Source organism: Terrapene carolina, unplaced genomic scaffold (assembly GCF_002925995.2).
Source record: "Terrapene carolina triunguis isolate 2854851 unplaced genomic scaffold, T_m_triunguis-2.0 Scaffold33392, whole genome shotgun sequence".
NCBI classification, from domain to species: Eukaryota; Metazoa; Chordata; order Testudines; family Emydidae; genus Terrapene; species Terrapene triunguis.
The window spans coordinates 18,113-31,234 of record NW_020697743.1 but is presented as its reverse complement, the minus strand read 5'-3'; positions in this window follow the sequence as shown (position 1 = coordinate 31,234).

Sequence of the window (13,122 nt, the reverse complement as noted above, 5' to 3'; positions counted from 1 at the left end):
GAGGCTGGCAGAAATGGGGACCTCAGACATGTATAGGAATGTACCACGCAGCGCAGTAGCCCTGTTCCACCAGAGGTGGTTGTGGAAGAAGTCATCTAAAATTTTTACGAAAAGGTTAAAATGCTCCCCCTCCCCCAACAAATGCAATGTTTGCTACTCTCCCCCCACCCCCCAAAGTTACAGTAAATGCCTTCCCCCCTCAAATCGTTTAGTATTGGCTGTACCATTGCAGAGCTTCTTCGCTGCTGTCCCGTCCCAGATCTCCTCATTCCCAGAAGGCCCTCAGCCACCCAGCTGTCTGTGGCCTAGGAGCTGCAGTGCGTTCTGGAAATGGGAGCAGAGCCACTGCATGTTTAACATCTGGTGGGGTCGGGCATGATGCCTAGCAGCCTGAGGTGCTGTTCTTCTCCCCACACCCTGCCGGTGAAAATAACAGGGCCACTCAAAGCCTGCTTTGCTCCATGTGAACAATATAGGAGGAAGCCACGCCGTCCCTCAAAACCAACCAAAGGCTTCTGGGTCACTCCGTTAGCCCCCTCAGTCTATCCTGTGATTAAAAACCCATGGCTGGCTCATGCCAGCTGACTCAGGCTTGCAGGGCTATGGGGCTGTTTAATTGCAGTGTAGACACTCGGGTTGGAGGACCCTGCAAGGTGGGAGGGTCCCAGAGCTCGAGCTGCAGCAGAATGTGTAGACTGCTATTAAACAGCTGGTAGAAAATAATAATCATAATAAAATCAGTAGAGATGCAGTGGGCAAACCTGTAAAGCTAGTCCCTGCATACAGGATGGTCAGCAAAAGGCTATGAGCCTGCAATCTATAAATCAAGATTTCCCCTCAAATGAATAGGGAGGGAAGAAAGAGTGAGTGCCAGCTTTCCTGATTTCTAATAAGGGTTGTCCTCTCTGTACTGTGGGTAAGAGCCAGTGTGTTTCACCACCTCCCAGCCCTTACTTAACAGGTTGTCTTTTAGGATGGCTCACTCACAGTTGCAATCAGGGTTGTGAAATGACCTCTTGCCCTCTGCCTGTTTTTTTTCTTTTTTCCAGAACAGAAAACAACATCGTATTTTGTATTTTTTTAAAGATATTTTAGGATTTTTCCAAGTCTGTTCAATTTTTAGTTCCAAAGTTGTTCTGTAGTGTTCACAATGAACTTCAACGAAGAGATGAAAAGTTTCCGAGGCTAGGAACATTCAGCTCGGATTTCAGTTTGTGAATGAAACAAGGATTTCAGTTTGTGAATGAAACAAGGATTTCAGTTTGTGAATGAAAACTTCATTCTGAAAAGTTAAACAGGAGACCACTGAGGTTCTTGTTATTCCCTTCAGGCCTGTGAGGAAATGAGACGGTTCTGGAAGCCTAGAGGGGAAGGGGAATGGTTGGAGACGCCGGTGATTGGAGAGAAGGGTGTGGCTGGTAGGTGGTATGAACTGTCATTGGTAGTTGGAGAGGAGAGTGGGTGGAGTCATAAAGTGATAAATAGGACTTGATTGGCTAGACTGTGGAATCGTCCCTAGAAAGTGAGTAGGACATGTGATATCCTGGTTATATTTGAAGATGACTAGCTTATGTTTAGGTTTCAGTCTTCAGAATGTTGAATTCACTAAGAGGCTTTTTTACCTCCTTCTGTCTGTAAAAGCTGCTGATAAATACCGCAAATATGTGATTAATAAATACTGCAAATGGGTGATTAATATTTACAGATCACTGACACTCGGTGTGTGAACCTGAGACCCAACATAGCTGACACTGAAGGAACTGGTAGGCAGGGCCGGCTCTGGCTTTTTTGCCGCCCTAGGCAAAAAAGCCAGCGGCCGCCCCCCTCCCCCCCCCAATTGCGGCAGGGGAGTGCGGCAAGCCCTGCCGGGGCTCTCCGCTTTCCCCCGGCGGCCAGAGCGCCCGGGGGAGGGCGGAGAGCCCCCGGCGGCCAGAGCGCCGGGAGCAGGGCAGAGAGCCCGGCTGGGGCTCTCCACTCTCCCCGGTGGCCAGAGAGCCCCCGGCGGCCAGAGCGCCGGGAGGAGGGCGGCAAGCCTGGCCGGGGCTCTCCGCTCTCCCCCCAGCAGCCAGAGCGCCGGGAGCAGGGCGGCAAGCCCGGCCGGGGCTCTCCGCTCTCCCCCTGGCAGCCAGAGCGCCGGGAGCAGGGCGGAGAGGCCGGCTGGGGCTCTCCGCTCTCCCCGGCGGCCAGAGAGCCCCCGGCAGCCAGAGCGCCGGGAGGAGGGCGGCAAGCCCGTCCGGGGCTCTCCGCTCTCCCCCCGGCGGCGAGCCCCCGGTGGCCAGAGCGCCGGGAGCAGGGCGGAGAGCCCGGCTGGGGCCCGCTCTCCCCAACCGGCCGGAGCACCAGGGGAGGGCGGCGAGCCCGCTGCGGCTCCGCTCTCCCTGGCGGCCGGAGCGCCGCGGGGAGGGCGGCGAGCCCAGTCGCGGCCCCGCTCTCGGGCCGGAGCGACCTGCCGTGCCGCCCCCCTCCAGGCGCCGCCCCAAGCACATGCTTGGTGGGCTGGTGCCTGGAGCCGGCCCTGCTGGTAGGAGACAAACTCAAAGGGACTGGAGAAATGAAAGTAGATAATTCCTCTGAAGTGAAATGTATTTAAGCAATGATATGCAAAGGATTTATGTAGAAAATTGATTTCTTTGGGTTCTTCAAGATCAAATGTGCCATTGAATGAAACCTTGTCCATTGAAATGGAAGGAGCAGAATACTGATAAGTCTGATGACTAGTATGCTGTTCGTGAGATATTTTCAATCATCATCTAATAAAGCCATGATGACTTAAATCCCTGTTCCAGGCCATCTAGTTGCTCTTCCATATCATTTTCATTTGGAAACAGTCCATTCATCTTCAACATCCAAAAAATGGCAACAACCAGTCTGCAATGAGACCATGAAAACAACGGAAAGGGAGACATGAACTTGATGAACAAATTGCAATCTTCTGTTCTGCAAACAACCTTACCTTCAATGTAGCACACACTGAGTGATTTAAAGGAACAATTGAAGCACTCTGAATCTGTCTGGAGGGACATAACCTATCTCACAAGCCCATTTCTAGGTGGTAAAAATGAAGGAAGAGAGGAAAAATTCAAGGAAGAACTAAAAGTATCTACCCTGATTATGATGGTTGGTCAGATAAGAGACATGACCCAATAATAGCTGCATACATCTATACAGGGAAAAATGTGTTACACTCAATAGCATTAAGTAAGATGTCAGACAAGAAAACCACAGGACATTCATTGTGTCAAAGTTGCTGAAAATGCCATCCAATAATGCAGAAAAGATTCTGACTACAAGGTCTCTCCTATTTGCTCAGACAACAAAAATATAATGAAAAAGGAGGAACTTTTTCACATAGTAGTCATCCTATACTGGACATGAAGGTGTGCACCACACTTGTTAAACCTTGGTGAGAAAGGAGTATCACCTAACAGTTCTGAAGTACGTCATGGAAATTCAGAGTGGGGTTTTCAAAAGAGCAGGCCCTCAACTTTTATTGAATTTCAGTGGGATTTGGGTGCAGAGCTTCTTTAAATGCCAGCTTCAAAAAAGTCTCCCTTTTTTCAAATTTAAATTGAAATGATTAATATATAAAAATATTATGTAAAATCTTTTCAAAGTTCTTCATGAGGTGTCAGTGGGTCTTTTAAGGCGCTGAAGTTAAAAAGAGAAACAAAGAAATACAGCCCAAGTTGCGTAATGAAAAAGCAAGCCATCTCCCAAGACCTGAGCAAGTCATAGTGCTTACATTTTTACATCCACCATATTCCATGACTTCTCTCTGCTCTGAAAACTTAAAATAGGATTGATATGGGGCCATGCTTTTCCTGTGTCCCCTTTTTCAAAGAAATTAAGATTGCCGGGCAAAGAAAATAAGCCAAACTCCTTTAAACTGTAGGCAGAACTTTGCCAAAATTAATGAGGAAATCTGGCTTAATTTTGTGTCTGGCCTCTAAATATTATTTTTTAAAAATTAGTGGATATATAAACAATAATTGTGATTAAATTCCAAAATATGTGGGTGGGTGTTCTGCCTTAGCAAAATATTTCATCCAAAACACTCCTTCTCTACTTTCCCATACCTACATTTCACACACGTAATAATTAACCAACTGCAAATGTAGCCTCTACTCATTTATTCTGTATTTCTATCTGATGTGTATCTTACTCTGTTATTGTGTAATCTGGATGATCTTTATACAATAGTTTGACTCATCACATTTCCTTAGGATTTATTTATATTTATTTGCTTTGCAATTTTTAATAAAATTCACCACAATATGGCCCCATCTGGCAAAGCACTTAAGCATGGGTTTAAGTGTGGACTTAAATACCATTGAAGTCAGTGGAACTTAAGCATGTGTTTAAAGTTAACTTCCTTGACTTTAAAGAGGGGCACTATAGATTTTCTCCCCCCTGCCTGACCCTCCTCTTCCCCCGCTCAGGCATCCCCTCCCCCCACCATCAGCCCTCCCTCTACACCCACCCCCTCCAAATCTGAGTGAGTGGCATTGCAACTTGGCACACAGGGTTGTAATGCCACTCAGGTTTGACCCGGCCAAAAAGTGATCAGTCCATGGCCCAGGTAGTCCCCAGCTCCATGTCCTCTGAATGGGAGTTTGGTGCCTAAATACATTTGTGAATCTAGGCCCTAAGGGGTGGGTGTCCCACAGCATTCACAACCACTTCCTGCAGTGAGTCAGCTAAAATACACCTGTAAGCAAGAGAAGCAAATTCAGTAGCTGCCTCCTTTTTTCTGCCATAGGTAAGGGTGAGTTGAGTTTTCCTGTTAAAGTGGGGTATCGTTCTCTGTTATGGCCTGATCCATTGAAATCAATGGAAAGACTCCCACTGACCTCCTCAGTAAGGAATCCCCCCACCTCCCAGCCTAATAGAAATTCACATGTTCACTGGTAGGGTAGAGATGGAATTTTGGGGAAAGTTACAAGGAAATACTTCAAAATATCTAGGAGCTCTAAAGAATTAAAATTGCTTCTTTTAAAAATGGATGGGTTCTCTTAACATTTCTTCAGGGCTCTCTCTAGCTCCAAAATAGCTCATTACTAGCTCTGAAATAGGCTCCTAGACTTTAAGGCCGGAAGTGAGCATCAGTATCATCTAGTCCAGTGGTTCCCAAACTGGGGTTTGTGAATGCCTGGGGGTTCGTGAAATGTTACAGGGGGTTCTCGGGAAAAAATTCCCTAATGGAGGACAGAGCTGTCCCTAGGGACACCAGGCAGTACGGGGCCAGCAGCCCAGAGCCCCTGGACTTCCAAGAGCTAAGCAGATCAAAGCAAGCATATCTATCACACTGAGGAGATTTAAACTTCAAGACTCCCTTATAAGAAATGGAAAGGGAGGTGGATATTTTTTGCTATTTTTAAAATTAAATAGGCTGCTAGTATTGTTTTTAAAATTATTATGAAGAACAAGTTTAAGCTTTGTTGTAATGTGCATTGTTTGCCTGGACTGCTCAAGACCTGAATGCTTGTGTAGGAGGAACTCTTTGAGTTGGCTTCTTAAATACTTTCATGCTGTTTCACGTCTGATACTCCTTGATGAAACATAGGAGCCTTGTCTTATAACAGGCTTATTCAAAATGATACAAGCTACGAAAGTGAGATCTTGGATGAGTGTTGCCGTTTTCATAATGTAATAAAAATACTGTAATGATAAATAATAATTAATAAATAGTGTGGAATAAGCATGTCATAAAAACAAATTTTATATTTCCAAGGTCACTGCTTTTATAATGTATACTCAGGTAAAGGAGAAAATCCCTGGAAATATTCATTTTTAGGAGGGGGTTCATGAAACTTGACATTTTAGTGAAAGGGGTGTGATGGGTTGGGTCACAGAGACCCCCTTGGGACTGTCACCTGACGTGCTGAGACTGCCTCTGAGCCCATTTTCCCTGGCAGGTTGGGACTTCAGAACTCTGCCTTGTTGAGCCAGACATGCCAGTCTGCTCCAACACAGACCCAGGGTCTGAACCATGTCCCCCCAAAACTGCAGACTTAACTGAAAACGGCTTAGAAAGTGCTCCTGTCTCTAGCACCCAGGTACCCAGTTTCCAGTGGGATCCAAACCCCAAATAAATCCATTTTACTCTGTATAAAGTTTATACAGGGTAAACTCATAAATTGTCTGCCCTCTGTAACACTGATAGAGAGATATGCACAGCTATTTGCTCCCCCAGGTATTACTTATTTACTCTGGGTTAATTTATAAGCAAAAGGTGATTTTATTAAATATAAAAAGTAGGATTTAAGTGGTTCCAAGTAATAACAGACAGAAAAAAGTAAATTACCAAGCAAAATAAAACAAAAACATGTAAATCTAAGCTTAATACATTAAGAAACTGATTACAGATGAAATCTCACCCTCAGAGATGTTCCAATAAGCTTCCTTCACAGACTAGACTCCTTTCTAGTCTGGGCCCAATCCTTTCCCCAGTACAGTCCTTGTTCCAGCTCGGGTGGTAACTAGGGGATTTCTCATGACTGCAGCCTCCTTTGTTCTGTTCCACCCCCTTTTATAGCTTTGGCATAAGGTGGGAATCTTTTGTCTCTCTGGGTCCCCATCTCTCCTTCTGAATGGAAAAGCACCAGGTTTAAGATGGATTCCAGTACCAGGTGAAATAGTCACATGTCCTGTGAGACCCCAAGCCTTCATTCTTCCCAGCCTGACTCACAGGAAAGTTTACAAGTAAACAGAGCCATCTACAGTCAATTGTCCTGGTTAATGGGAGCTATCGAGAGTCCAAATCACCATTAATGGCCCACACTTTGCATAATTACAATAGGACCTCAGAGTTATATTTCATATTTCTAGTTTCAGATACAAGAATGATACATTTATACAAATAGGATGACCACACTCAGTAGATTATAAGCTTTGTAATGATACCTTACAAGAGACCTTATGGAATGCAACGTCACAAGGGGTTCACAGGTTGTTAAAGTTTGGGAACCACTGATCTAGTCTGACCTTCTGCACATCGCAGGCTGCAGAACTTCACCCACCCACTTCTGTAGTAGGCCCATAACTAAGGCTACATTTCAGTCATGGGTATTTTTAGTAAAAGTCATGGACAGGTCATGGGCAGTAAACAAAAATTCATGGCTCGTGACTTGTCCATGTCTTTTAATATATATACCTGACTAAACCCTAGGGGGTGGGAATGGCCCGGAGGTGCGGGGGGAGGGGCGGCCCGGGGGTGCCATGGGTGCTCGGGGGGGGGTTGCGGGTGCTTGGGGGGGTACCCTGGGTGCTGGGGGGGAGAGGATTGGCGGGGATGGGGCAGGTTCCCTACCCGGCTTCTGGGAAGCGGCAACCTCCAGCTCCTAGCGCCATGTGCTGCCTCCACTCCGCCCTAAGCCCTGGTTCTGCAGCTCCCACTGGCCAATGGGAGCTGCGGGGGTGGTGCCTGAGAGTGGAGCCAGCACGTGGAGCTAGAAGCTGAGGGAGGGGAGTTCCTGTTGCCCTTCCGGCTACACCCCTCCCCCACTGCCAGGTAAGCACTGCCCTGCACCCCAATCCCCAGCCCTGAGCCCCCCGACACCCAAACTCCTGCTGCTGGGGGCCAGGGGGACCCAATACTGCTCCAGCAGCAGCTGGTGCGACAGACCCAGGGTTTGCCTGAGCTGCTCAGGTGGCTCCGGGGCCAGCTGCACGGGCTGCTGCAGAAGTCACGGAGGTCACGGAAAGTCACAGAAACTCGGAGTCTTATCCACAAACTCGGAGCCTTATCCATAACCTCTGGCTGAGTTACAGAAGTCCTCAAAGCTTGATTTAAAGATTTCAAGTTACAGAGAATCGACTATTTATTCCCCAGTTCAAACCAGCAAGTGACCTGTGCCCCATGCTGCAGGGGAAAGTGAAACCCCCTCCCCAAGTCTTTGGCGATCTGACCTGGGGGGAATTCCTTTCTGACCCCAAATATGGCAATCATTAGACCCCAAGCATGTGGACAAGACCCACCAGCCAGACACTTGGGATAGAATTCTCTGTAGTAACTCAGAGCTCTCCCCATCTGTGTCCCATCACCGGCCATTGGAGATATTTGCCAATAGCAGTTGCGGATTGCCTAAAATATGGCCTCATCCCATCCCCTCCAGAAACTGATCAAGTTCAGTCTTGAAACCAGTTAGGTTTTTTGCCCCCACTGCTCCCCTTGGAAGGCTGTTCAACAACTTCACTCCTCTGATGGTTAGAAACCTTTATCTAATTTCAAGCCTAAACTTGTTGATGGCCAATTTATATCTGTTTGTTCTTGGGCCAGCATTGGTCCATAACTACCTCCTCTCCCTCCCTGCTGTTTATCCTCCTGATGTATTTATAGAGAGCAATCCTATCTCCCCTCAGCCTTTGTTTGGTTAAGATGAACAAACCAAGCTCCTTAATGCAGGTTCTCCATTCCTCCATTCCATCCTAGTATCTCCTCTCTGCACTAGTTCCAGTCTGAGTTCATCTTTGTTAAACGTGGGAGGCCAGAACTGCACACAGTATTCCAGATGAGGTCTTACCCATGCCGTGTACAATGGTACTAACACTTCCCTGTCTCTACTGGAAATACCTCACCTGATGCACCCCAGGACTGCATTAGCCTTTTTCATGCTTTCCAGTTAGTTCAATCTCGTTAGAAGCTTCTGGGCAGGTTGCATTTGTAGAAATAATGTTGTCATTAAGCAACGTCATTTGTGGTTTTCATAGCTCCCCTATTTAGAGCGTTTCGTGTTCTAGGATAATTGTGGGTAAATATTTTTAGCAGGGGTGCTGCGTCCTGACATCCTGTGGCTTATTGAGAATGGCCACACATGCCAGCCAGGCTGCCTCGCTGCTCAGCTACAGGTCTGATTTGGTGAGTTGGTGATAGTTAGGGCCCAACCAAATTCACAGCAATGAAAAACGTGTCACGGACCATGAAATCCGGTCTCATCCATGAAATCTGGCTAGTGTAGGGAAGGGGCAGCGCTGGGGGCTCTGACCATGCGTCAGTCTCCAGATGCTAGTCCCAGCTGGGCTGGGGAGGGACGGGACTTCCTCTTCCCCTGCAAGGGGCACTCCATGTCAGACCCATCTTCGGTAACCTCCCCCAGCTGCAGGTAGTTCCGCAGCTGCTGGCTAGGAGCCCAGCTCTGAAGACAGCACTGCCACCAGCAGCAGTGCAGAATTAAGGGTGGCAATACCACAAACCCTCCCAGGATTCCCTTTTGGGTCAGGAACCTCATGGTTACAACACTGTGAAATTTCCGATTTAAATATCTGAAATCGTGAAATTTATTATTTTTAAAATCCTATGGCCATGAAATTGACCAAAATGGACCATGAATTTGGTAGGGCCCTAGTGATGATAATTGGTCCAGAGTCAATCTGAGTAAAGGAAGAAAAAGATGTCAAGTTACAATTGCATGTTACATGAGAAGTTCCTGTGACTAAGAACACAGAGTTTATGTGACACAAATGACTTTTGGATTATATTATCTAAAGGAGCTAACACAGTTTGTATCCAGTCCTGGAGCATCTGCTCTCTTGATTTGTACACATTGTTCTAGCTGGGTTAACTTTGAAAGTACCTCCGTTCAGGGAAGTGAGCTTTGCTGAATAGTGAGAAGCACGTTCTCAAAGTTAAGCATGTTCTTGAGTGCATTGTGAACTGCACCCTGCCAAAAGTCATTCTCCCTCCCCTGCCACTTCCCAATCCCATGTTCCCTTTGTGCACCTTGTGAACTCAAATCCCTCCTTCATTTATTTGTGACTTTCTGGGCATGCTGCAAAAGGCATCTGTTTGGAGGGTTTTGGGAAGAGGGCTGTGGGCGAGCTTCCTAGAGGATGAAGATGTAGGTGGCTGGCTGAATTCCTGTAGCAGCGATGATTTTTAATGCTGCTGAGGTTTAGTTTAGTTAATTAATGATGTTAGGGCATCTAAAGCCTCGGAGAGGTGTCGCTATTTAAAATGTAAAAGCATAAATATTTTATTTAATCTTCATTCTTCAGTCTTTCTTTTTATTAAAAATACATTTGGACCACATTTTTGGATGGCATCCATGTCTACAGAAACAATACCGTTCAGCTGATGCCTCATTCACCCAAAGCAGCAGAATGCCTGCAGTATTTCACAAAACCAATTATGTATCCACTTAATGATAGTTCTACCGAGCCTGCATTTCTCCAGCTTACTTATAAGACTGTCATGTAGGACTGTGTCAAAAGCCTTGCTCAAGTCCAGGTATATTACATCCACTGCACTCCCCCATCCACCAACCGGTTACCCTGTCAAAGAAGGGTGCTGGTTTGGCATGACTTGTTCTTGGTAAATTCTTGGCTGTTAGTGATTACCCCTTCATCCTCCCAGGTATTTGCAAATTGAATATTTTATACGTTGCTTTTTTTCTCCTTTTTGCCCCTTTGTAAAGATGATCACTACGTTAGCCCTTCTCCAGTCTTCTAGGACTTCTCCTGTCATCCATGAGTTTGCAAATATTATTGCCGGTGACTCTGAGATTTCTACAGCTAATTCCTTCAGTATCCTTTGGTGAATTAGCATCAGGCCCCGCTGATTTGAATTCATTCAAATTAGTCACAAGATCTCTGACATTTTCTCTATTTATCCTCATCTGCATCCCTCCCCTTTGTCTATAAACTCACTAGTCATCCGGTCACATGTTATTTTTTGTGCGTAGACTGAAGCAAAGTAGACATTGAGCAGCTCTGCCTTCTTATCTTTCGTTATCAGCTCATCTTCTCCATTGAGCAATGGACCCGCACCATCCTTGATCTTTCTTTTTTGTCTGACATATTTGTAGAACCCCTTCTTTTTGTTTCTAACATTTCTTGCCAGTTGTAACTCATTCCTTGCCTTGACTTTCCTGACTTTGTCCCTACACGCTCGTGCTATTCCCATGTATACTTCCTTAGTGACATGCCCCTCCTTCCATTTCCTCTATGTATTCCTTTTGGGTTTTAGATGGCTAAAAAGCTCCTCATGCAGCCCCATTGGTCTCCCATGGCAGCTCTTATCTTTCTTCTGCATCGGAATAGATTGATCTTTGAGCCTCTAGTATTACATCTTTTAGGAACTGCCAGCCCCCTTTGACTCCTTTTCTTTCTAATTGGTCTCTCCGTGGGACCTTGTCTACTATTTCTCCAAGTTGGTTGAAATCCATTTCCACTCGTGCTACAGTGAAGTGCTCAGATGCTAGAGGGATAGGATCAGAGGGCAGAATTTGGCCCTGTGGTTTTCCTGGTATTTCAGTTCTCAGTATTGCCTGTCCCAAACATTCAGGAATCAAGAGTGAGAACCTCAAAAATTCATGAAATTGGCTTAAAAGTGTGCATTTTTTAAAAATCGTGGGTTTGGGATTTTAAGTCTTTCAGTGTCACGTTCACGAGCTTTTCTCTGCAACACTGAGGGCTACATACTAATTTTGGTATCAGAGCCTCACTTAATCCATTACTCCAGGACCTGGGTGCTTTAAGACTACACCAAATATTGTGAGACTTCATGTAGATGTAAGCAGAGTCAAGATGAGCTCTACCCTGACATCTTGTGGTGAATTATGGCGAATGTGGAAAAGAACTCCAGGGGCTGATCTTGTTTGCATAGGCACACCCACCCACCTGGCATGAGACAACAGCAACTGATAGTGGTTACTTTGGATGGGGTGGGATCCCCAGTTTCTCTGTTATTGGGGCAGGAGGAATAAAGTGTTGTTACCCTGATTATGTGAATCAAGGACAATGAAACTGTTTTATGACAGAGGGTCTCACTATCACCTAAGTAGCATTCGCTAGACAAGGGACATGGGTTCCACAACCCAGTGAATTGAGAGAGGATAGAGACAGGTATTTGTGCCTGATAGGATGGGGCCCCTTTGAGGGCTTGAAACACCAATTGCACCACTTCCTCTCTCCACTGTTGAATGTCAGAGCTGACTTTGATTCCATTAGGAGTCTAGTTACAGGCTGCTGAGCTAAATTCACTTTGGGCCAATGGTGCACCAGCACTGGGGCTCCCCTACTATGAGCTGAAATCACAAAAGAGCTAAAGGTATTAAGAGCTGCGATCACTGAGTGCTGTGTTAACTAGTGGGGGAGCCTGAAGCTATATTGCTAAGCGGCTGGTGGAGCAGTTTGTGGGGACGGCTGGAGGAGCAGCGAGCGGTGCGGAGCCTTGCGGGGCCGGTTGGAGCAGCCCAAGGAACGGCGAGTGGAGCCGTTTGCGGGGACGGCTGGAGTGGCTCACAGGTCGGTGAACAGAGCGGAGCAGCTCGTAGAGCAGAGCAGTTTGTGGGATGGCAGAAAGTGGACTGGCTCGTGGTGAAGGCTGCGGCGGAACCCCGCGGAGAGACGGCCGGTCGGCCTCGGATCACATAAGGTGCCCCTTAACACCCTGCGTGCCCCCCTTTTACTCTGGGGCTGCACTGACCAAGGACAGAGACTGGGGGTTGTTGGACTTTTGGGACTCTGGGTGATTTTTGGGTTGCTGGATTCAAGAACCAAAGGGAAAGGACACGGCCCAATTTGCTGGGGTGGGTCTTTTGCTCATGGTTTGTGTTATGAATCCTGTTGGTGGTGTTTTTCCAATTTAATGCTGATGTCGTTTACCTCATGTTATTAAACATTTTCTGCTACACTCAGACTCCGTGCTTGCGAGAGGGGAAGTATTGCCTCTTAGAGGCGCCCAGGGGGTGGTATGTAATTGTCCCAGGTCACTGGGTGGGGGCTCGAGCCGGTTTTGCATTGCGTTATTGAAACGGAACCCCTAGATACAGAACCCGGCCCTTGTTGCTGCCAACTTAGATTGGCAGAAGGGTTACATAATTATAGTGAAAGCTGGCAGCTCTGAGTTCCTTCAATGGGGGAGAGGAGAAGTATGACACATGGGCAGGAGAATCTCCCCTGGCTCTTATTTGGTGAGATTCTCTTAGTGCTGGTGGAAAAACAAACATCCAACAGAGGGACTACAACAAAAATGTAGAGGTCACCACTTCCTCTTGCATCCTATATTCACATCAAATGCTCCTTCTCTCCTGCCCCTCCTCTACCTCCCATTTCACTTTCCCAGCTGACCCACCCTCTCTCATCTTCCCTTCCACCCTTTTCTTTGGAAATGTCTTGTCTCCT